Raw genomic sequence first — 22,200 nt, 5'->3', positions numbered from 1 at the left:
GAGGTTAGTTTACACAATATGTGTCTGACAAAACAATGATTTAGTTTACACAATATGTGTCTGACAAAACAATGATTTTGTACAATTATTTATGATTTAACCAGTAGATTCTGTAAAACCTTGGAAATTCTAAATTGGCATGGTTATTTTTATGGGTTATTTAAATTTATTATTAAAAGAGGTAGCAACAACAGAAACAGGAAAGGAATACCATAAAATGGAACAACAACCCAAACTCTTAGTACTCTATCTTCTCCGACTTCGCAAATAAATTCAAATGGAAGTTTGTAGAAAGTAATAATTTTTAAAACTTGATTTTCATTAGTTACGGATGATAATATACTAATCTATGAAGAGTCTGAAAATATTATTTTGTGTAAAGAAGTTTATCTCTCGAAGATATTTAAAAATCCCAGGGAAATTTCAGGATATAGAAATGAGCTCAAACAATTTGAATTCTTTGTTTGCTTCGGAATGTAAGCTAGTAAGTGCTTAATCAAAAATCCTGCGACGGTGAAATTTAAAAAACGAACTGAAGGACTGGTTTTCACTGGGACAAAAACGCCGTGACAGCGAGCCTCGACGCAAAAAACCTTCTTTAGGCTTAATTATAACAATTTTTTTCTGAGTTGACGTTGAGGCATTTATTATAGCTGAGTGAAAACCAAATTTTTGAACGGGTAATTTTTGCGTCCAGTCTTGACGTCGGAGCTTTCTGTTAAAGAAATGACTGTTTATTTAAAGAGTTTATCTAGTGAAATAAGTACGCGGTTTCTGGGTCACAGGTACGTTGGAATTTTGATGGAGAGGCTACAGAACCGTGTTTTGACAATACGGAAGGTAGTCACCCAAAGGGAGAAGAGGAGCTACATGAAGTTTCAAACGTATCTGTGACTCTTTAAACAATAACCAAACACTTTATAAACAAATGCATTTGGTTTTAATCCGCGGCTCGTACTTGGATAGCCGAGGGTCTGAAGACAAAGGTACGCGAAGCGTAATATCCTCTTTGTTTCGTGATCATGCCTATAGTAAAGGCAACAAGGAACAAAAGATAAATTTATCCGTGTACATTTTGTAGGCAACCGCCGCGGGTCGTTGTCGTCGTACAATACATCACAGCCCTAACACCAGCGAAAATCAATAAGTCATTAGGAAAAGAGGCTTTTGGAGGGGCATAACCATTGTGTTGATAACGAACCGGATTTACACTTAATTATGAGCGGCAGCCTAATTTACGAGCGGCCGAGGCTATACTCGCTCCAAGCGTCAGTTCACTCGCTGTCTCTCTTAAGTAGCGAAATGTACACTCTATTACGCGACTGTCATTATTATGTACGACGGTTTTATTGAAATTGAGCCCTTTAATAATAGGCGCTGACTGGCTCGGACGGGACACAGCGTTCTCCTTAAGCCCGACAAATGATATTGATGGAGCTAAGTCATCCAATATTTGTAACCATGTGATGACATGAATGGTCAACTTAAACCAAACTTATTTTCATTTAAAAATTAAATATGGGGAAAATTTTGAAATTCACTAAATCCTTTCCAGTTTTATCGTCGGGTTGTTTTTCGGGTTGAATTTATGGTTAAGTGGTTTTTCGGGTTGAGTCGAATCGACGGTTTAGTGGTTTTCGGGTTGTGTGGAATCTACGATTAGGTTGTTTTTCGGTTTGAGTTGAATTTACGGTTAAGTGGTTTTTCGGGGTGAGTTGAATTTACGGTTAAGTGGTTTTTCGGGGTGAGTTGAATTTACGGTTAAGTGGTTTTTCGGGTTGAGTTGAATTTATGGTTATGTGGTTTTTCGGGTTGAAATGAATCTACGGTTAAGTGGTTTTTCGGGTTGAAATGAATCTATGGTTAAGTGGTTTTTCGGGTTCAGTTGAATTTATGGTTAAGTGGTTTTTCGGGTTGAGTCGAATCTACGGTTTAGTGGTTTTCGGGTTGTGTGGAATCTACGATTAGGTTGTTTTTCGGTTTGAGTTGAATTTACGGTTAAGTGGTTTTTCGGGGTGAGTTGAATTTACGGTTAAGTGGTTTTTCGGGTTGAGTTGAATTTATGGTTAAGTGGTTTTTCGGGTTGAAACGAATCTACGGTTAAGTGGTTTTTCGGGTTGAGTTGAATTTACGGTTAAGTGGTTTTCGGGTTGAGTTGAATTTATGGTTAAGTGATTTTTCGGGTTGAAATGAATCTACGGTTAAGTGATTTTTCGGGTTGAGTTGAATTTACAGTTAAGTGGTTTTTCAGGTTGAGTTGAATTTACGGTTAAGTGGTTTTTCGGGTTGAGTTGAATCTACGGTTAAATGGTTTTTCGGGTTGAAGTAGGATCGTAAGGTTGAGCTGTATCGTAAATCTGAAGTTGAATTGAACGATTGATTTGTGAAACAGAGGTGGCGTTGAATCTCGCGGTTGAATTGAATCGTCCTATTAAGTTGTATCGCAGGCTTGAAAAGTGGCAATTGGGCTTAAAATGATTTTCAACGATTGGTTGTTTTAATAAAATGGTTGTTTAAACAATTAAGGTTTCGGTCTACTTGTAGTTATTATTTATCTAAATGGGTTCTTGGTACAACAGAATTGATGGTAACCTTTCCAAAGGATGTGAATGCAATGTATTATTATTTTATATATCCGTTTTTGCTATCACTATTAATATTTAAGCAATGCACTAAATTAGAAAATAAGAGCAACGCCAAATTAAAAATTAAGGGTTATACTAATTTAATCTTTAAGCAAAATTCCGAATTAATATTTTTCAAATGGATAGTTTACTATTTATAAAAACTAATTTACTTACGAAAAAAAATATTTATTTGCAAATTGCTAAGTTATTCATAAATACATAACTCTTTTGCAAAACTTTTCATTTATAATTTTTTAAATTAACAAATACAAAGTAGCTAATTTCACAAATTTTCATCTCGCGAATTTTCAAATTTAAAACTTTGAACCAACTTAGGAATTTTGCAAGGAACTGAATTTCTGTTTATGGAAATACTAACTTATAAAATTTAAAAAAGTTTGTGAATTAACAAATTATAAATTACTCTCTTTGTTCAATTATTATTTACGAATATTACCGAATACTAAATTGCTAACAATTCAGCCTTCTAATTTACTAATCTTACAAAATACAAATCCCCTAATTTAAAAAAATTACTAAATTTAGTAAATAATTAAAATATGAAAATTTGTTTGAAACACTCGAAGAATATCGTGTTACTTTGAAGCTGATGAATATGTACATCCACAAAAACCAAGCCGCTTACCTACTTCAAAATTCACAAAGGACACTAAGTATTTCTAAGGTTACAAGAAAACACGTATTTTCCACTGAATAAACATAAGCTCTTCCAATAACCCAAAGAGGTTTCGTTTCGAAAGGTACCTCGGAGGGGGTCTCAAAATAGGCTCGTTTTCCCCAAGGGATATATACTGTCTATGAGTTCACTTTAAACTTGGCATCTTGTTTAGAGCCCGAGGCATTTTCCAAGATTGCCCATGCGGAAAAGCCGCAACTGCCGAGTATAAAGCTTTAGTTTGATCAGCTTAAATGTCAAAAGTTTGAACGTTATTTGATTGTTAGGGCCGATATTATCTATTGTTTCGAACTTAAATAATATCGTCAGCAGAAATGTATTTACCAACTTTTAGTAACTTTAAATTTTGAAGAACAAAATGGAAATGACATAATACAAGTTTCCAACAAAGCATTTAAACGGCATTTTATCTGTACAGCCTGTTCAAAATCAGTAATGGATTTAATTATAGTGTAAGAAAACATTACAATAAGAAATTAGTTAAAATTTTAATTGATTTAATACCACTTATAAGTTAGAACTATTGACACATAGAACAAAAATTATACGAATTGGTTTTATTTTAAATTAATAGCTTAACTAGATAAAGTTTCATAATTTCTTAATTCCAAAATTCTCAAGTTATTCGACGTGTAAGTCAAGAGAGTAAGGTGGCACTTTCGCCTAGCAGCAAGAGGAGCCGGGTTTTATCCCAGCTTGTGGCACTGGGTGATAACTCGGAACCACTTCGTAGTGCTTCCGCGTTGAGTTTGCAAGTTCTCTCCCCACTGGTTAAAGGGGCTTTCCCCCGAGTTCTTCGGTTTCACCTTTCCACAAAAACTTGTAGAGTTTAATGGTAATAGTAAGTGTAGGGAGCTGTTGGCTGAATAGCGAAGGGCTTGCCACCACCCTCTTACGCATTGTAACCCGGCTACCTGAATTAAAGCTCCATTTTCATGCTCGCTGGTAGCGGATAAAAATCGTCAAAATTCGCATCCGCCACTCGCAAGCGTGAAAATAAATCTAAAATATCTGTTTGAAACAGATCGACGCGGAAAGTGAAAAAGTGTATAGCTGAAGCGGATTTTGACGATTTTTACCCGCTACCAGCAAGCATGAAAATGAGGCTTAATGGCTTTGAAAGTCGCTTGATGACTTAGGATATTAGTCTAGCTGATTATTATTATTAGTTTCTCAAAAAACCTGGTTTTCACTTGACACAATTCATCGGCGGAAACACGATACCGCTCGCAGCCAGCGGTGGAGCATTTTCACTTGGCGATTTTTGTAATAGCAGATATTAAACGGTTTCGAATAATTTTAATAACACTCCACATTTTAAAGAGCCTTGGCTTAAAGGGAATATAACCTGCAAAGCAATCTTTATGGAAGACCCCTTCAATTTTTAAAATTTCCCTGTACAGTGGCGCCCAACATTTTTAAAACTAAAACCAAATACCTGAGGTTATATTCCCTTTAATATCGTATGTATAATGTATGATTTACTTTCAGTTTCGTTGTTTATATAAGAACTGCTGTCTTGAACCTTAATTGAATGTTAATTACTATTAATCTAATAATATTTGTTCTTAATAACATTATGTTATATCATTATTATTAAACTTAATATAACAGTAATAATTGCTAAGATTAATTATTCATAATAAATTAATTAAAATATCAAAATAAGAAAAAGTAATTAACAAAACTGTATTTATTTTGAATCGCATTAAATATATTATATAAAGGCTATTAATTTGATTTAAACTAATTAAAGGAGCATTAAAATTTCGATATCAGTGAGCGGAATCGCCCAACTCAGCGGAAAAAATAGAAATGAAAATCGCGACACATGAAATAATTCCTGAAATTCCCCTACTCTCTCGCAGTGACAAATTAATAAAGTAGAAAAGTATTATGCAGTTTTTATTTTGTCTGCTCCGAGTGCTAAACGAGTGCTCCAAAATTCTTTGCGTGTCCTATTGGGCCTTGGAGAGCAGATTCAGCAGAAACTCGTGTTTTCATGGGGCGTTGCTCCAAGAGAGTTATTTTATGCGCCTTGTTGTTCCGAGCAACGGAATGTGAAACAAGTTTTGTATTAATTTTTTTTAAACGAATGGAGACGGTCAGGTTACATTCATCATCATCGTTCTGACAGTTCAGACGTTGACTATTTGAAAGATAATTCATTTAAAAATTGATGGATGTTATGAAAAACGAAGTAAATAAATTACAGGATAAAATGCTACGTATCGGATATACCTTGGCTATAATAATATAATACCGTGCTATGGCTTTTTCTGAAATTTATCCGAATGTTGTAGTTGAAATATTGTTCCTAAAAACATCGTGTTTCTGGTTGGGAAATTGCTATCACCTGGACTGTAAGGGAAATATGTCGTCCCGGGGAAAAATTAAATCAATTGTAGTTTCAGAAAAGCCCAAAATCTAGTTATTCTTTAAAATAAAATCATTTAAATCACCTGTTATTCTTCAACGTTTTTACGAATATTTTAGGAATTTCAATTCTGAGAAATTTTAATAAAATTCTGTTCCAATCAGTTTATCAAGAAAAACAGGCATATGACTTTAAAAATAAAACAAATCATTTGGACCTCCAACAACTTATGTATTCCTAAAAAATAAAGAAATTTGAATTGAATTGAATCTGATTTCAGTCCAATAAATAAATTTTATCGGTTAAAACAAATTAAAACAATCAACAGCCCTGAGCCTAAACCAAAACGCCATTAATAATTTACGCGAAATACTGGAATTGTTTTTATAGAAATCTGTCAAAACAAGTATTAACTTACTCGTACAAAGTCTATAGTTGTTATTCATTTCTCAAGGTAATTAATTGACCGGGATTTATCTTACTATAAACTTACTTTAATTTTTAAAGACCTGTTCATGGTAATCCATTAAGGGATAATATTTCCACAGGCTAAGTTGATTTCACTTTACCTTATATAATAAGTGGATAAAAAGATTGGAAATAATGCACTTAAACGGTACAATCGTTTCAACCTAAAATCCAATAAGAAGTGAAACTATTTGATTCCCCACCGAAAGCCTTACTTTAAACACATTTTATCTTTTATATTTGTTTCAATAGCAATAATGCGAATTGCATTTACATTGAACAGTGTTATTTGGAAATAACCTAACAATTTTACGATCGATATTGCGAATATTATAGTTGAATATTTATTTTAGCTTTGTGAAAGAACTCCAGTCCGCTGTGTCAATATCTGTAATCGCCACCTGATGAAAAATGTTTTTCTTTCAAATGGGGCTATTTGTTTGATATGATTGACCATTTTCCTAGCTTGGGCGAGGGCCTTAGTGCTTATTTCACGGCAGATTTCGCCTTCGCGCCGCCTGAAAAGCGAAACTAGGCCACTTCGTTTCCGCCATTTTTCTCCGCGTTTTCTCTTAAAAGAGGGACTTGCCTTTTAGACAATTTGTTTTCAATGGTCTCGCCGAAAACACGCGAGGATGCTCGAGAAAACGGCCAGAAATGATTTAGAGCGAACGAAGTAGGTCATCGCAATAACGAGAAACCGTCTTTTCAGGAGAAGAAACGCTTTGCGCTTGAGTGATACACGTCTTCCATCTTTCGCGTAATAACCGTCGAGGCTAGAAAAATTGCGATAAATCTATATTTTATACTTTCAAAGAAATAATTTTCTGAAGGTAAATATTGCATTATTTATCAGTAAAGACCTTTTCGACAAAATACGAACTTGATTTTGTAATTCCAATAATGACGGATTTAATAAGTAAATGGGGTTGAAAAATTGCGGAGAGGAATTGCGGGGCACATTCTTTAAAATAACCATTTCGCACTCCGCTAAATTTGCCTAGGGGTGTTGAATCTTTTAGCGAATCATTTATTATAAGACGCTATTAATAAAGGCTCCTACAGACATCGCATTGCGGCTTGTGGAGAAACGTACAAATAGTTGGTTAAGTATTTCTGTCAATATTTTCAAACTAAAATGATTGAAACCATCATCAATCTGAAATATGCTTCTGTTTCTGTATAAGTCGAGAAGCACATTGTAAAATTATCAAAATATTAACATAACTTTATTTTTTTTTAAGTTTGAAAAGTTATTGAACACGTTTAGAAACCTTCAGAGAAGAACGTGAATTTTGTTGTACTGGAAATATTTTATAGAATTATTGATATGGTTGAAATAAAAGTACCGCAATTAATGATACAAATGTCGTCGAACTGATTTTGTGATGTCAATCAGTTGCAGAGCCCCACAGAAATAAAATTTAGTATAACTCACTGCCTTTATCAAAAAAGCATCAAATTGATTTCGATAAATTCGTCTTAACAGAAAATTGCCTCGTCGTGCACCCTGTTTTACCCAAATATCTTTTGTTACGTTAGATATCGTAAAATACCTTCCTAATGTATGTGGCCAAGAAAGTCTTAAGCTTGGAGGAATAACGTCTACCCTGGAGGAGAAAAGGGGGAAAAATTACCAGTATGCTTTTCGGGCGGTTGACTTCACTTACTTTTTTGTTAGTGAAGCCACCTACATTCCAAAAAAGAGGTTTTTTTGTTTATTCGTATCAAAAATGGAGAATTACATATTGTAAATTTCTTAGTTATTTTTTGGGTTTTCTCGGGGGATCATTTATTGGTCTTACTTTAAAAAAATTATTAAAAATGTATTATCATGATCATACTTATAGTCAGGCATCAAAGAGAACACGTCAAGGTAATTATACTTTATACTTATCAACGTTAGGACTGTCTTATAGCAGACGCGACTGATGCGACTTTCACAATAAATAAATAAAAAAATCCAGATGGCAGCAAAAGCAGACGTACACCACGATACCGAGGGCTTCTGGGTAAATTCTAACGCCCAACGTGGGAGATAGCGCTCGTATTTCCAGATAAAGAATTTTCTACTCCAGGGTAGACGTTATTCCTCTTTTTTAAGACATTGAATTAAATTTTGTTATCAATGAACTCGTTGCCAGATGAGATATTAGAAAGAACACCTTTAAATATATATATATATATATATATATATATATATATATATATATATATATATATATATATAAATTTTATATGTACATTTTCTTACTCAAATTTTAAGTGTAAGAATTTTTGGATAAACAATTATGGACCGGACGCCCACAGAAATGTTTTTACGATCGCCACCGCTGTTGTTAATATTAAGAGGTAATTTAAATAGTTACATGTTCGATGCATCCATATCCGCACGCGATTTAAGAAAGGTATTTTGTAGCAATCTTTTCCGCATAAAGTATGTACATTTACGGTTGAAAGCCAAACAAGTAAGAAACTATTTTCTGCAAGAGTTCGATTTCAGCAACCAGGATCGATATCCTTTCAAATTCAGCGTTTTCATTTTCCACTTTTCCTTCGAAAGACTATTTTGTTCGCAGCCGTCGCCTTCAAACTCAGATCATATTTTCATGTTTATTAACTCTCTCAAAACATTTGCTATCATATGATTAACTATACCTTGAGCTTATCTTCAACCACATAGGCATTAACTAAATTAAATTAAAAAAGTTAATGGTATGATAGATTAACCAGAGTTCCGAAATGGTTTTTAATAGGTGGTAAATAACGTTATGGTATAAAATAGGAAAAGAAGAAAATAATGGTCGATAATGTTAAATTATATATCTATATGAATTATTAAAACCTAAACTTATATTTATGGAGATTAACACCAATAAGATTTAGAAAAGACTTGTAGAGTATTGAAAATAAAGTTAAAGATCTTTTAAGGTTGATATATTCCTTTGTGAATGATTTTCTTGATTTCACGTATTATTATATAAACCAATATTTACCATAATTAACCATATTTACCCTAATTTACCTTAATTACCATAATTAACTTAATTACCATAACTTACCTTAATTACCTTAATTTACCTTCATTACCATAATTTACCTTAATTACAATAATTTACTTTAATTACCATAATTTACCCTAAATAACATAACTTACCTTAAATAGCATAATTTACCTTAATTACCATAATTTACTTTAATTACCATAATTTACCTTAATTACCATAATTTACCTTAATTACCATAATTTACCTTAATTACCATAATTTACCTTAATTACCATAACTTACCTTAATTACCATAATTTACCTTAATTACCATAACTTACCTTAATTACCATAATTTTCCTTAATTACCATAATTTACCTTAATTACCATAATTTACATTAATTAACCATATTTACCATAATTTTCCTTAATTTCCATAATTAACCATATTTATAATAATAAATAATATTTACTATATTAACTATAATATGTACTATATTAACTATAATATTTACTATATTAACTATAATAATTACTATATTAACTGTAATATTTACTATATTAACTATAATATTTACTATATTAACTATAATATTTACTAAATTAACTATAATATTTACTATATTTACTATATTAACTATAATATTTACTATATTTACTATATTGACTATAATATTTACTATATTAACTATAGTATTTACTATATTTACTATATTAACTATAATATTTACTATATTTACTATATTAACTATAGTATTTACTATATTAACTATAGTATTTACTATATTAACTATAGTATTTACTATATTTACTATATTAACTATAATAATTACTATATTAACTATAATATTTACTATATTAACTATAATATTTACTATATTAACTATAATGTTTACTATATTAACTATAATATTTACTTTATTTACCATTTTTACTATAATTACCATATTTACCATATTTACCATAATTAACCATATTTACTATGTTTACCATAATTAACCATATTTACTATATTTGCTATATTAACTATAATATTTACTATATTTAACATTTTTACTATAATTACCATATTTACCATAATTAACCATACTTACCATATTTACCATAATTTACCAGTGGTATGCACAATATTCGAAAAAAATTGTATTTTTGGAACGACGATATTAACTCAAAATAGGAAACTAAAGAAAGTTAACGCATTCAACATTTTTGCTGACTTATTTAGAAATAATTTAAAATTTAAAATAATGAAAATTAACTTAAACATGATTAGAAAAACCATTTATTTATGGAGAATAAATATGTTGAGAGCAATCGCGGGCCAAATGGTGTGAGTAGGTGGGAACATAGAAAGTCGTGGCAAAAGGAACCGGAAGAACCAATTAGGGAAACCATGGGATATCTGGCTGATTGGATTTTTTAGGGGGTAGCAAACGCTAAAAACTGTCTCAACGTGATCCATAAGAATAAATAAATACCTTTTTGGTTATTATTTAGTTCAAAATAATCATCTGTTCATTGCAATCTTCAATGTAATGGAACTGAACGCTAATGGATTTAGTTCTGTGGATTTCTGTACGGTTTCTAAGAAAATAAAAACTTGTTGAGGTTAACGGTAATAGTTAGTGTAGGAAGCTGTTGGCTCGCGTGGCTTGCAGGGCTTTCCACCACCCTCCTTCGCATTGTAACCCGGCTACCTGAATTAATGGCTTTGAAAGTCGCTTGATGACTTAGGCCTAAGGTGGTGCCAAGGGTATTAGCCTAGTTGATTATTATTATTATTATTAATAGGCCTTTTTATAAAGTAACATTGGCGTTCGTGTTATGATGTTGCTGCTGCGTCACGGGTATCGATGACGTTTTACTACGGAAAGCCCTGGACATAAGAGTAAATTCAACGAGGCACCCTGTTCATAAGCGTAACTGAACTGAACTTCCACGAATTTCGTGACGAATGAGCTACATCAAAACAAGTTCAGCAAACGTAGCTTTTTTTATAGAAAGGGCTATTTTGGCTCATCAGGTAAATTTCAGGAAGATTCCTGTTTTAGCAATTTCCTTTATGAAACTTCATATTTACGGTTTGGTATTGTGATCCCATAGTAGCCCAAGCATCAGAAGCTTCCATCAAAATGTGTTCTTTATCATAGAAGTCTGTTAAATAGTTAACTTCCTTTCGAAGAGTCATTAAGGGTAAACTAAACTTGAAAATATTTAAGAAATTATATTCTACAATTTTTTACCCAAATAATTAATTATGTTGCTAAAAATATATAAAATTTAAATTTAAATTGATATAATACAATAATTGCTGAAATGCTCACCCAGAATCGTCTTCAAGAGTACAATTTAACAATTGAACGGAAATTTTTAGCTGTTCCATTGGCTATTTCAGTCAACCGCAGGGGAAGTTAGTATAAGTATATAATATATTTTCTTTTGTACATATGGAACAACTTTAAAAATGGGAAAAACCTATTGCCTTGTTATAATCTTGTTTTCATTTGTTAAAACGTTATTCAGTGGTAATGCCCCATTCAGATGTAGCCTTAGAAGCTTGATAAAACCAGGTCAAACTTAATTTTTAATCCGGGTATACTAATTATAACCTGATTAATTCTTGGTTTAAAATAAACTGAACTCGATTCTACGATCGTCAGCAAAGATAATAATGCCGTTACCATTAAAACTTATTTGTTTGACCCTTTAAAGAGCCACAGAATCATTTGACAAATTCGGTCCGAATTTCAGCTAGCTCCTTGATATGATAACAGATACGACCAATTAAGTTTTTCAAGAGCCTCTATTTCGGAAATTCAAACGATTCGGTGTCATTTTAACCAGCTAAAATTATTTTATTGGTTTAATAATAAAGTTTAGAGGTAGGGCCAGTTGTTCGAAAACCAAACGTCCGAAAAGTGGTACAAATGTCCGAATGACCATTTGTCAGAGATAAATCATAAATTTGGTTCATTTGTCCGAAATAAAAAATGATTTGTTGCTTTTGTCTTAATATTTTTTCTATTAAACGATAAAGGTAAAGTGAGATAAGGTAAGTTAGGATAAGTTAGGTGAGGACAAGGCCAGGTTAGGTTAAGTTAGGTTAGGTCAGGTTAGGTTAGGTAAGGATAGGTCAGGTTAGGTTAGGTCAGGTTAGGTCAGGTTAGATAAGGTCAGGTCAGGTCAGGTTATGTTAGGTCAAGTTAGGTCAAGTTAGGTCAAGTTAGGTCATTTCACGTTACTTAAGTTATTCGCGTTAATTTAGCTGGATTTTAACATTAGAAATGTATCTGACTATTTCTGGCAAATGGTCGTTCAGACATTTCAGCCACCTTTCGGACGAATGGATTTCGGACAAATGAACCCAAATCAAAGTATACCCACAATGTATTTTCTCAACATAGTCCTTTTCCCTAAGAATATGAATACATTATTTATTCGGCTAATTCCTTTATCAGAAGATTTTATTTAAGAAGACTATAAAGTCTTAATCTCGGATACCAAACTGTGGTACTTTTTGTACATTAGCTTCGTTATCAATCAGTAATAGGTACGCCCAAGAAGGTCCGGAAAGTTTGAACACGGTAGACAATCATATGTTATCTAACCGAAGACTTTTTCAATAAATTGTTACTTAATTTTTTTATTTTCTGGAAACACATACCAGCTTAAAATAAATTCAAGAAAGTAGCAAAATTTTTGTGGCTTGACTATAAAATCTCAAAGGTTTAAATAACCTTCTTTCGATTTATTGTAATATCTTTTGACGACTTTTAAAATTCAATTTGCTCGTAAAAATAACCTGTGTCAATAAGCTGATGAATTTAGCTTTTTTTCCGTAGTAGATGTAGTGCCACGTGCAAAAATGTTATTTCAAAATCTCTATTCGTTGTATTATTTAGCAATTATTTTAAAAATATGATTTACGAATTTTATAACAACATTCTTCAGTTTTTACCTCTCCCTAGGAGGGGTTATACAACGACCGTGTCTGTCTGTGGGTGGGTCTGTGGGTGGGTGGGTCTGTGGGTGGGTCTGTGGGTGGGTCTGTGGGTGTGTCTGTCTGTCAGGACTGCGAACGCGTTCGCATTTTCGGTGCAAAGTGTAATCACTGCGTACGCAGTTTCTCAAAGGGTTGGCAAAACCACCGTGTGACGGTGAGCGTTAACGGATGCATTTGCGGTTTGGTTTGGATGGTGTTTTTTCGCTCACCGTCGTGACGGTTTGGTGTATTACGGTTTTTGTAATGTTTATGCGTAGGTTGTGAGTGTTGAATTTGTTGTGTTTGTGTTCTGATGGATGTGCATGTTGAGTCTGTTGTGTTTATATGGGCGTTTTCTCTCCAACTTCTTCTTAATGACTTTGGGACGGACCGAGTGCTGAGTGTAATGCTACCTCTCAACGTCCAATGGCAGGGTTTCCACCAGTTGTACACGGTATTTGTCTTAGTATCAATTTGCGATCGCATCGGGCGGGATTTGAACCCGAGACCTCCTGATTGACAGGCGGACGTTCTACCACAGAACCACCGACACTTGTTACGCCTTATTGAAAATGAGACCTTCAGCTTTATCGGAAGCGTATTTAATAGAGTACGAAATTTTGGTTTAATTGAAATAGAATTGAAATTGAAATTATTGCATCGAAGAAATTCTACTTTAGCGTTTCTCTATTGATTAAAAATAAATGCGCCACCCAGGTTTCGAACCCAGACCATTCGGCTTGGCAGTCGAGCGCTCTACCACACAACCACCGATAGCTCCTTAGATTCACTGAAATTAAGACAGGCATCGTAAGCATAATAGGTAATAAAGTCTTTTTTATTAATGAATTTATGAAGGTCTAATCTGGTATTTTTTAAAGGTTAAATCTTGTTTTAGCGCAGTCAGCCGAGATTAGAGGGTTAAAGGGTAGACCCTGTGGGTGGTCCACTTTTTTAACGACCTATATATAGTTCTGTTAATTCAAAGGAGATAATTTAACGTAAATTGCTTTAAGAGCTGGCGGTTCGTCAAGTGGCTCTCTGTGCTTTGTTGATGGTAAGGTTTTTGCTTCTTGTAAATACATTTGGTGTGGATATTTGGATATCTACGATTTCTAACGCAGTCAATGATTTCTTGGGTGTGCGAGTCATTATATGATATTGGAAATTGGACGGCATTGGTCTTTTTCATGTGGTATGCGTCACAACGTCAACAGGAAGTGAACGAGTCGTCCACTACCAGATATCTACGGTATCTTCATCAAGGGCGAGTGTTGAAATAAAATGAGCGTTAAAGATGCGGCAAGTATTTCGTAAGAGAGTAATTCCAAAAAGCCTCTGTAGATATTTCTTTCATTAAAATTTGCTTCGTATTATATTTAACTGATAAACTTGTTCTGTAAAAGGGTTTAATTCAATTGTGCATTGTTATAGTACGTCTAACTTACTGTTGTAACTACTTAACTTATGATATTCTGAATAAATTAAAATTGGTCGTTTCGTCTCAATTATTTTAATTATAATTAAAATTTTATACCGGGCGGGATAGAAATGGGTTAATATTTTTAACAAATAACTCTAAATTGCGGAGATATATCTTTAAGGGTTATCTCGATAAATTAATACCACTAGGGACAATTCTTCCGAGGAGAGGTATATTTTGGCTTGCCAACTTGTAATTTCTGTTTCTTACGTGTTTGTTTGAAATTAGAAATGTGATTGAAAACTATGTTTTTGTAATTTTTATTTCGATCTTGGATATTTTGGTAATAAATATTTTTTTCAAATTGCTTTTATTAAAGTTGTTTAATTTTTTTAGAAAAAAAATGCAACGAATTTTGGCGAAGACACTACGAGAGGGTGATTTATGGCATGGAAAATAAGGCAAGTACTTTATTGCAATATTTATAATAAACTAAACAAAATAAATTAAAATTATTCTAATTTTAATGTTTGAACTGTGTATTTAGAACACTTTAAAAAATATTTATCATATTCCCATATAAGAAATTTTATAATTAAAATAAAGAATACATATTTTCAAATGTAATTTTTCCTCGCGAAATCTATGTACACAATTCCCGTAATGAGTTCTTAATCTCGTCGTAATCGGTGTACATGCTTCTTGTACTAAGAAGTTAATCTCGGTGTAATCGGTGTACACGTTTTCCGTAATGAGTCGGTAATCTCGGTGTAATTGGTGTACACGCTTTCCGTAATGAGTAGGTAATCTCGTCGTGATCGGTGTGCACGCTTCCCTTAATGGTTAGGTAATCTGGATGAAATGAGTAGGTAATCTCGTTGTGATCGGTGTACACGCCTTCCTTAATGAATAGCTAATCTGGATGTAATGAGTAGGTTATCTCGTCGTGGTCGGTGTACATGCTTCCCTTAATGAATTGGCTATCTGGGTGCAATCAGTAGGTAATATCGTCGTGATCGGTGTACACGCTTCCGTTAATGAATAGGTAATCTGGGTGCAATGAGTAGGTAATCTCGTCGTGATCGGTGTACACGCTTCAATTAATGAATAGGTAATCTGGATGCAATGAATAGGTAATATCGTCGTGATCGGTGTACACGCTTCCGTTAATGAATAGGTAATCTGGGTGCAATCAGTAGGTAATCTCGTCATGATCGGTGTACACGCTTTCCTCAATGAATAAGTAATCTGGACGCAATGAGTAGGTAATCTCGGTGTAATCGATGTACACGCTTCCCTTAATGAATAGGTAATCTGTATGCAATGAGTAGGTAATCTCGTCGTATTCGGTGTACACGCTTCCCCTAAAGAGTACGTAATCTTGGCATAACCTTTAAACTCCGTGTAATCGGTGTACGGGCAACTTTGATGTGATCAGCCTCTCGGGTGAAATATGCCACCAGATGGCTCTAGCGTTTCCAGAAACTGTATTCCAGAGTTTTACTTTCAGAAAAGAATTAAACTATAATTTCAGATTGTGATCGCGTGATTTCTATTGAAATTGCTTTAACAACATTTATTTGATATCACGACACACCTCTAGTTTAATGGAGACCGTAACGAAACGTAAAAATAGTGTCAGCTATAAAAGCATGGATGGCTTAAGCTTGCAAACGACATGTAAAACCAATTACAGTCTTGTACCTTAAAAAACCCTAATTTCCAGAATACAAATCCTTCAATGGCCACAAACAATTACGGAAGCAAATGACTACCATATACCGGTTGTTCGGGATTGCTCTGACTGGGAATTTTTCTCAAATACTACAAGAGTTAGAGTGACGAAATTTTCAGGTTATTATTTTTAATATGGAAACGCTTTATATTGAAATTTTCAGAAAAATTCTAATTTATTTTCACCATAGAAACTACAAGAGGTTCTCCGTTCATTTCCGCTTGAATCTAATTGGCCATCATTTCCAAAGCTTTTTTTTGATTGGACCAGCGATAACCGGAAATGTAGGGAGAACCTTTTGCCCGTGTTATCTTAGTAAAGCACGTACAAAGGCAGGGCCTTCAATTCCGGTAGTTTCTATGTTTTCACGTTTAAAAAAATATATTTTTTGACGGGAAAGTGTTAGAAGAAAACCTTTAATGAGAAAGTTGTAGATAATTATTGAAAATGTACAATAATGTTGGTTTCATTGAAAGAGACTAATTTTTCGCGGAGATACGTGGCGATTAAAAAATGTCGGCATTGGAGGCATTATTTTTTAGTTTGGTACGTGAAGGTAAGAAATTACTTAAATGGTTATTTTTTAAACAAAAATATATTTTTATTCATCCAAAAATTAACTCAGGCCTACTCTTTGAGTTCTCAATTTTCGTTTTAATTATTACACCTACTAATAAACATACCCTTTGGATTTTGTACAAAAGCCGGGTTAGTATTTACAGCAAAATCGTTCCGTTTTAGAAACATTCCCTAACGATATTGAGTCTAATCAATTATGCCAGTTTATTCTCGTGAACAGCGTGCTTTGATGGTAGAGTTGTATTACGAAGGTGCCGATCGTAATGCTCACAGAGTTAGTGATTTGTTTAGTATTCGGTATCCTGACAGGAGACCAAGCCACAACACCGACCTTGGAGCTGTTCGCGACTTCAATAACAACAGATACGTCAATTCCAGATTCCCTGGAGAAGGTCGTCAAAACCTCGATTAGAAGGCTGCTTTCTGGCCTACTTTACTACATATCCTTGAGCAAGCGTTAGAGGCGCAAGTGAGGATCTTGGTCTGCCAAAAGTACTACACGTGGAACACTCTTCGCGTACACCACTTCCATACGTTTCAAGTGGTCGTCCACCAAGATGTGGACGAAGGAGATACGGAACGTTGATATGATATCTGTAATTGGCTTATGATTATATCTGATGAGAACCCAAATTCCCTCAATCAAATTCTGGTGAACAAAGATTGTTCCTTCGCGAGAGATGGGCTTTCAACGGGCAAAATACGGCAAGTGAAGTGATGGAAATCCCCACTGGGGTTTCCACCCCAAATAAAAATTTAGATGAAATGTTATGTCAGGAGCCTTGGCTTGGGGATCGAGTGATTGGCCGATTTCTTCTTCCAAATCGTCTTAACGGACAAATTAACTTGGAGCTTTTACAGAACGAAGTAGCAGGCGCGTTACACGACAATCCACTGATCACTATGGTACCAACATGACAGTGCGTCACCCTATCAACTTCGAGGTGTTGCGGAGCATCTGAACAACAAGTTCCCTCCGCGTTGGATTGGTAGAAACGCTCCCGTTCAATGGCCTCCGAGGGCTCTAGACCTAACGCCGATGGACTATTTTTTGTGGGTTTCATCAAAGAACGAGTTTACGAGACACCTGTTGCGAGCATCGAAGATTTACGAACACGAATCATTGCAGCCTTGGGAATTCTCACTTCTGATGTGATTGCACCCTCGTTTCAAGAGATGGCCCATCGTGCCGAAACCTGTATCGCGGAGAACGGAGGAATCAAAGAACCTCACTTATAAGTTTTGTGCTTTTGGATGAATAAAAAGAACGGTCTCTTCCCGGGATAGCAAGTACTAAACAAGTCACTAACTCTATGAGCATTACGATTGGCATATCCATAATAGAACTCTACCATATAAACGTGCTGTCACGAGAATAAAGAGGTATACCTGATTAGACTCAAAATCGTTAGAGAATGGTTTTAAAACGGAAATATTTCGCTTTAAATACTAATTAAAAAACCTACTTTTGTACAAAAGCCAAAGGAAATGTTTTATTAGGAGGCCTAATAATTAAAATATAATATTGAGACCTTAACTACTGTAGGCCTCAATTAATTTTTGGATGAATAAAAATATCCTTTTGTTTTAAAACCATGACTGATTTAAGCCATTTCTGATGTTTACCTACAAACCTCGTATCTCGGTGAAAAAGGGGTATTTTTCAATGAAACTAGCTTTATTGTACATTTTCGATAATTCTCTACAACTTTCTCATTAAATAAATTTTTTGAATAACGTGAAAATAATTTCCGATTGGTCCTGAAGAAAAAAAATGGAAGCATTCCCATATTAGCAATAATACCCTAATTTCGCAACTGCATTCCTGTAGTTTTTGAGAAAAATGCCCAGTCAGAGCAATTCCGGACACCCTGTATAATATATTCCTTACCAAGAAGTGAACATCAACCTACGCCACTAATGTTTTTGGTTGAGATATTTATTGATTTTTCGCAATACGTATCGGAAGGAAAAATTGATCGAGATGAAATACGACCTACAATGACTTTCTATAACCATTAAAACGACAAAAAATATGTTTTATAAATCAGTGAAGATCCTAACGTGGTATACTTTTGAATATTACGTCCTCAGGCGAAGTAAAATAGGTGGTAAATGTTTGCCAGTAATGGTTTTTCCGTGAAAAAATCGAGCCCATTGAAAACGGCCTCGAGCCTGCAAAGATACATGTTTCATTTTAAATGGCCATGATGTAAACTTCCCTCGTAAGAGGCGTATCTTCGCATTGCGCCGAATCCCATTCGACCGAATTCCGCCAATGTTTTTGATGAAATTAGCCCAAGGCGGGTTTTGTATTTTTCTAATCAACCGACGCAATATTCACAATTGAGCGACCGCAAAAAAAAATTAGTTTTTCTTTCTACTCCCTTTGATTTTTAGGGAAGCGTTTTAATATATTTTTAAGTCTGTTAGATTAGGTTGGGTGTGGCCAGGTGAGGTTAGGTTAGGTTAGGTAACACTACATGCTGTTCTGACAGATGCTGAAATGGATAAAACCGAATCCTTAAAGGGAATATAACCTCAGGTATTTGGTGTGGAACACCAACGCTTGCAGCTCTGACCGCTCTTGGCTTTCGCTTTAAAAATGTTTGGCGCCACTGTACAGCGAAATTTGAAAAATAGAAGGGGTCTTCCATAAAGATTGCTTTGCAGGTTATATTCCCTTTAACCCGGAGAAGTGCGGATTTTTCGGTCGAATGGGATTCGGCGCATTGGAACAGATTCGTAAGATGTATATTATCCACTATTAATGTAAATGTCGTTCTTTTAATCTGGTCAACTGTTTGGGAGTTATCTCGTTAAATAACTATGATTAGGTGGGACCGAAGCCCAGCGTTGTCAACCCTATTAAGTAGATTTATCGTACCAACAACCAAATCTTATCATATTTTCGGCAGATTTATCGTACCAACAACCAAATCTTATCATATTTTCGGAAGATTTATCGTACGAACAACCAAATCTTATCATATTTTCGGAAGATTTATCGTACGTTTGAAAACCCTACTAAATATAATAATCAGCTAGGCTAATACCCAAGGCACCACCTTAGGCCTAAGTCATCATGCGACTTTTGAAGCCCTTAATTCAGGTGGCCGGGTTACAATGCGTAGGAGGGTGGTGGCAAGCCCTGCATGCCACGAGATCGAGCCAACAGCTCCCTACACTTAACTATTACCATTAACCTAGACAAGTTTTTATGGAAGGGGAAACCGAAGAGCTCGGGGGAAACCCCTTAAACCAGTGGGGAGAGGACTTGCAAACTCAACGCAGAAGGAGTTGTTCCGAGTTTTCACCCAGTGCCACAATCTGGGATCGAACCCGGCTCCTCTTGCTGCGAGGCGAAAGTGCTAACCACTCCGCCACCCCACCTAGAAAAACTCTCATAAACATGATATTTTGTCAATTTTTTAAAAGATTTTTGAAGCAAGTGGCGGCGCTATCATTGCCACGTGTGTTATGAATATGCCCCTGTTATTAGAGATGGCCATGAGTCTATCCGATTCTTCAAAAAACGCGACTTAACTGCAGAGCGTGGTGCCATCTATTTATGGCAAAGGAAGCTTAAAATAAAAATAGTCAAATAATAACGTCGTCAGAGAGCCTTTTGTAGAGTACTATAGTTAGACAAGTTACTTATACTCTATTTAGTTGACTTTAACCTAAATTATATATATAATGTAAAAATATTGTTTATAATAGGCGATAGCATAAATTGCAAGGTGTGTTGGGTAAAGTTTATTTTGGGAAAAATTTGAGCACCATCAAACGCTAGAAACCTTCGAAAATAGTCACGTGGTTATAAAATTGCTTTAAAGTTTGCCGTCGAACAGTGACTTGCAGCTTCGTTTCATAAATCTTTAATAGTTTAACTTTTTAAATTTTTGTGGTAAATTATGTTTTTAAATATTTTCCTTTTATAATAGATATAAAAGATTAATTTGTTAAACGACGACCCGGGCATTAGTACTATTATTGTTATAATTGGGACTAGAAAATTGTAAATAAATAAAGACTTAAGACTAGAACACGTTTTTAACCTAGGCCAAGTAGGCTTAGTGAAGAAATTTGTATGAACAATTTAGCTAAGACCAAAACAATTTATGCTATCATCTATTGCTGGAATTTATGTTATTGACCAATTTACAAACGATCCAATCAACGCGAGGGGTACCTATAAATACCACCTTTTTGAATTCGATATCTTTTGAAAAAAGAGCTACTTCACGTTGAGCCGCCACTTGCTTTAACACTTTCAACGCGTAAAATGGTTATTCAAATGCACCTAATGATTTCCAACGAGAACGTGCTGAGTAAAGCTAAGCGGCAAAAAGTGACTAATTTGTGCGTAAAGAAGAAAAGTGAAAATCAGTTCATCCTTAAACGAAATTACAACAAAGTTCCTGCTGGGTAATGATTCATTACAGTTGGATTATCGTACATCTTGCGAAATCGTACGCTGTCGTTAATGGTACCGAAGGTCAAATTATCATGCAAAACGATAATTATCGTACAGGTTGGCAACGCTGCCAAAGACGTATATTATGTATTTTAAGCGCTAATTCTTTAGCTAGGAAATTTTGCTAAGTACATTTCAGAGGCAAGGTATGTTGAGTAATGTATCGTTGAATAAAAAGTAGCATTTCAAGGTGTCGCTGTGGTGAGGTTAAAGGTGATAAAAAGTGAATTGAGCTGTTGGCTCGCGTAGCTTTAGAAGTCGCTTGATAATTTAGGCCTAAGGTGGTACCTTGGGTATTAGCCTAGCGGATTATTATAAGCTATTAAACCCAATATTTAATTTCATAGCTTAAGAATTAAGGTATTAAAATCGAGGATTAAAATTCATAGTTTACGCACCATCTCGATCAGAAAAATAGGTTGAGACTTTTAGGACATCAAGTATAATATTTATTTATGGTAATCGTAAAGTTCCACAAAAATATATAAATTTTTATTCAGAAAAATCAATTATCGGTATGTGAATATTTTGAATTTAATTTAACCTGACATATTGTTATGGTTTATGCACCGTGTACCGTATTGGGCTTAACAACCAACTCAGTAGCTTACGATGTTTGTTTTTGTATTGATTTTCATTAATGGACTCACATTTCTCACGGGAGGTCTTTATACAAGTTATATTACGGGCTAACCTTTTAACAATTCAACGTGAACCAATTTCGAAACCTTTCTTGGTGGGCGGTTCCTGTTCTAGAAAATGTTTGAACACATCTTTCGGGTCATTGGTGGAAACAACTGAAAAAAAAAGCCTTTATATACTGAAAAGAAAAATGAAACAGCCA

General features: G+C 34.3%; 2 protein-coding genes across 2 annotated transcripts in view; both read left to right on the top strand.

Annotated features, from left to right (window-relative positions):
* LOC149934204 (uncharacterized) overlaps positions 1 to 22,200 on the top strand; it is a 371,814-nt gene that overhangs the window by 209,050 nt on the left and 140,564 nt on the right. The window lies entirely within an intron of this gene.
* LOC149934207 (sodium/potassium-transporting ATPase subunit beta-like) overlaps positions 1 to 22,200 on the top strand; it is a 132,049-nt gene that overhangs the window by 64,065 nt on the left and 45,784 nt on the right. The window contains exon 2 of the mRNA XM_090181601.1: positions 14,959 to 15,023. The gene's annotated coding sequence lies outside the window, so the exon portion shown is untranslated. The remainder of the gene's footprint in view (positions 1 to 14,958; positions 15,024 to 22,200) is intronic.

The sequence above is a fragment of the Leiobunum rupestre genome, chromosome 7 (assembly GCF_980474605.1).
Source record: "Leiobunum rupestre chromosome 7, qqLeiRupe1.1.hap1, whole genome shotgun sequence".
Lineage (NCBI taxonomy): Eukaryota > Metazoa > Arthropoda > Arachnida > Opiliones > Sclerosomatidae > Leiobunum > Leiobunum rupestre.
The sequence above is the reverse complement of the archived record's forward strand: the minus strand, read 5'-3'. Positions and strand labels throughout refer to the sequence as shown.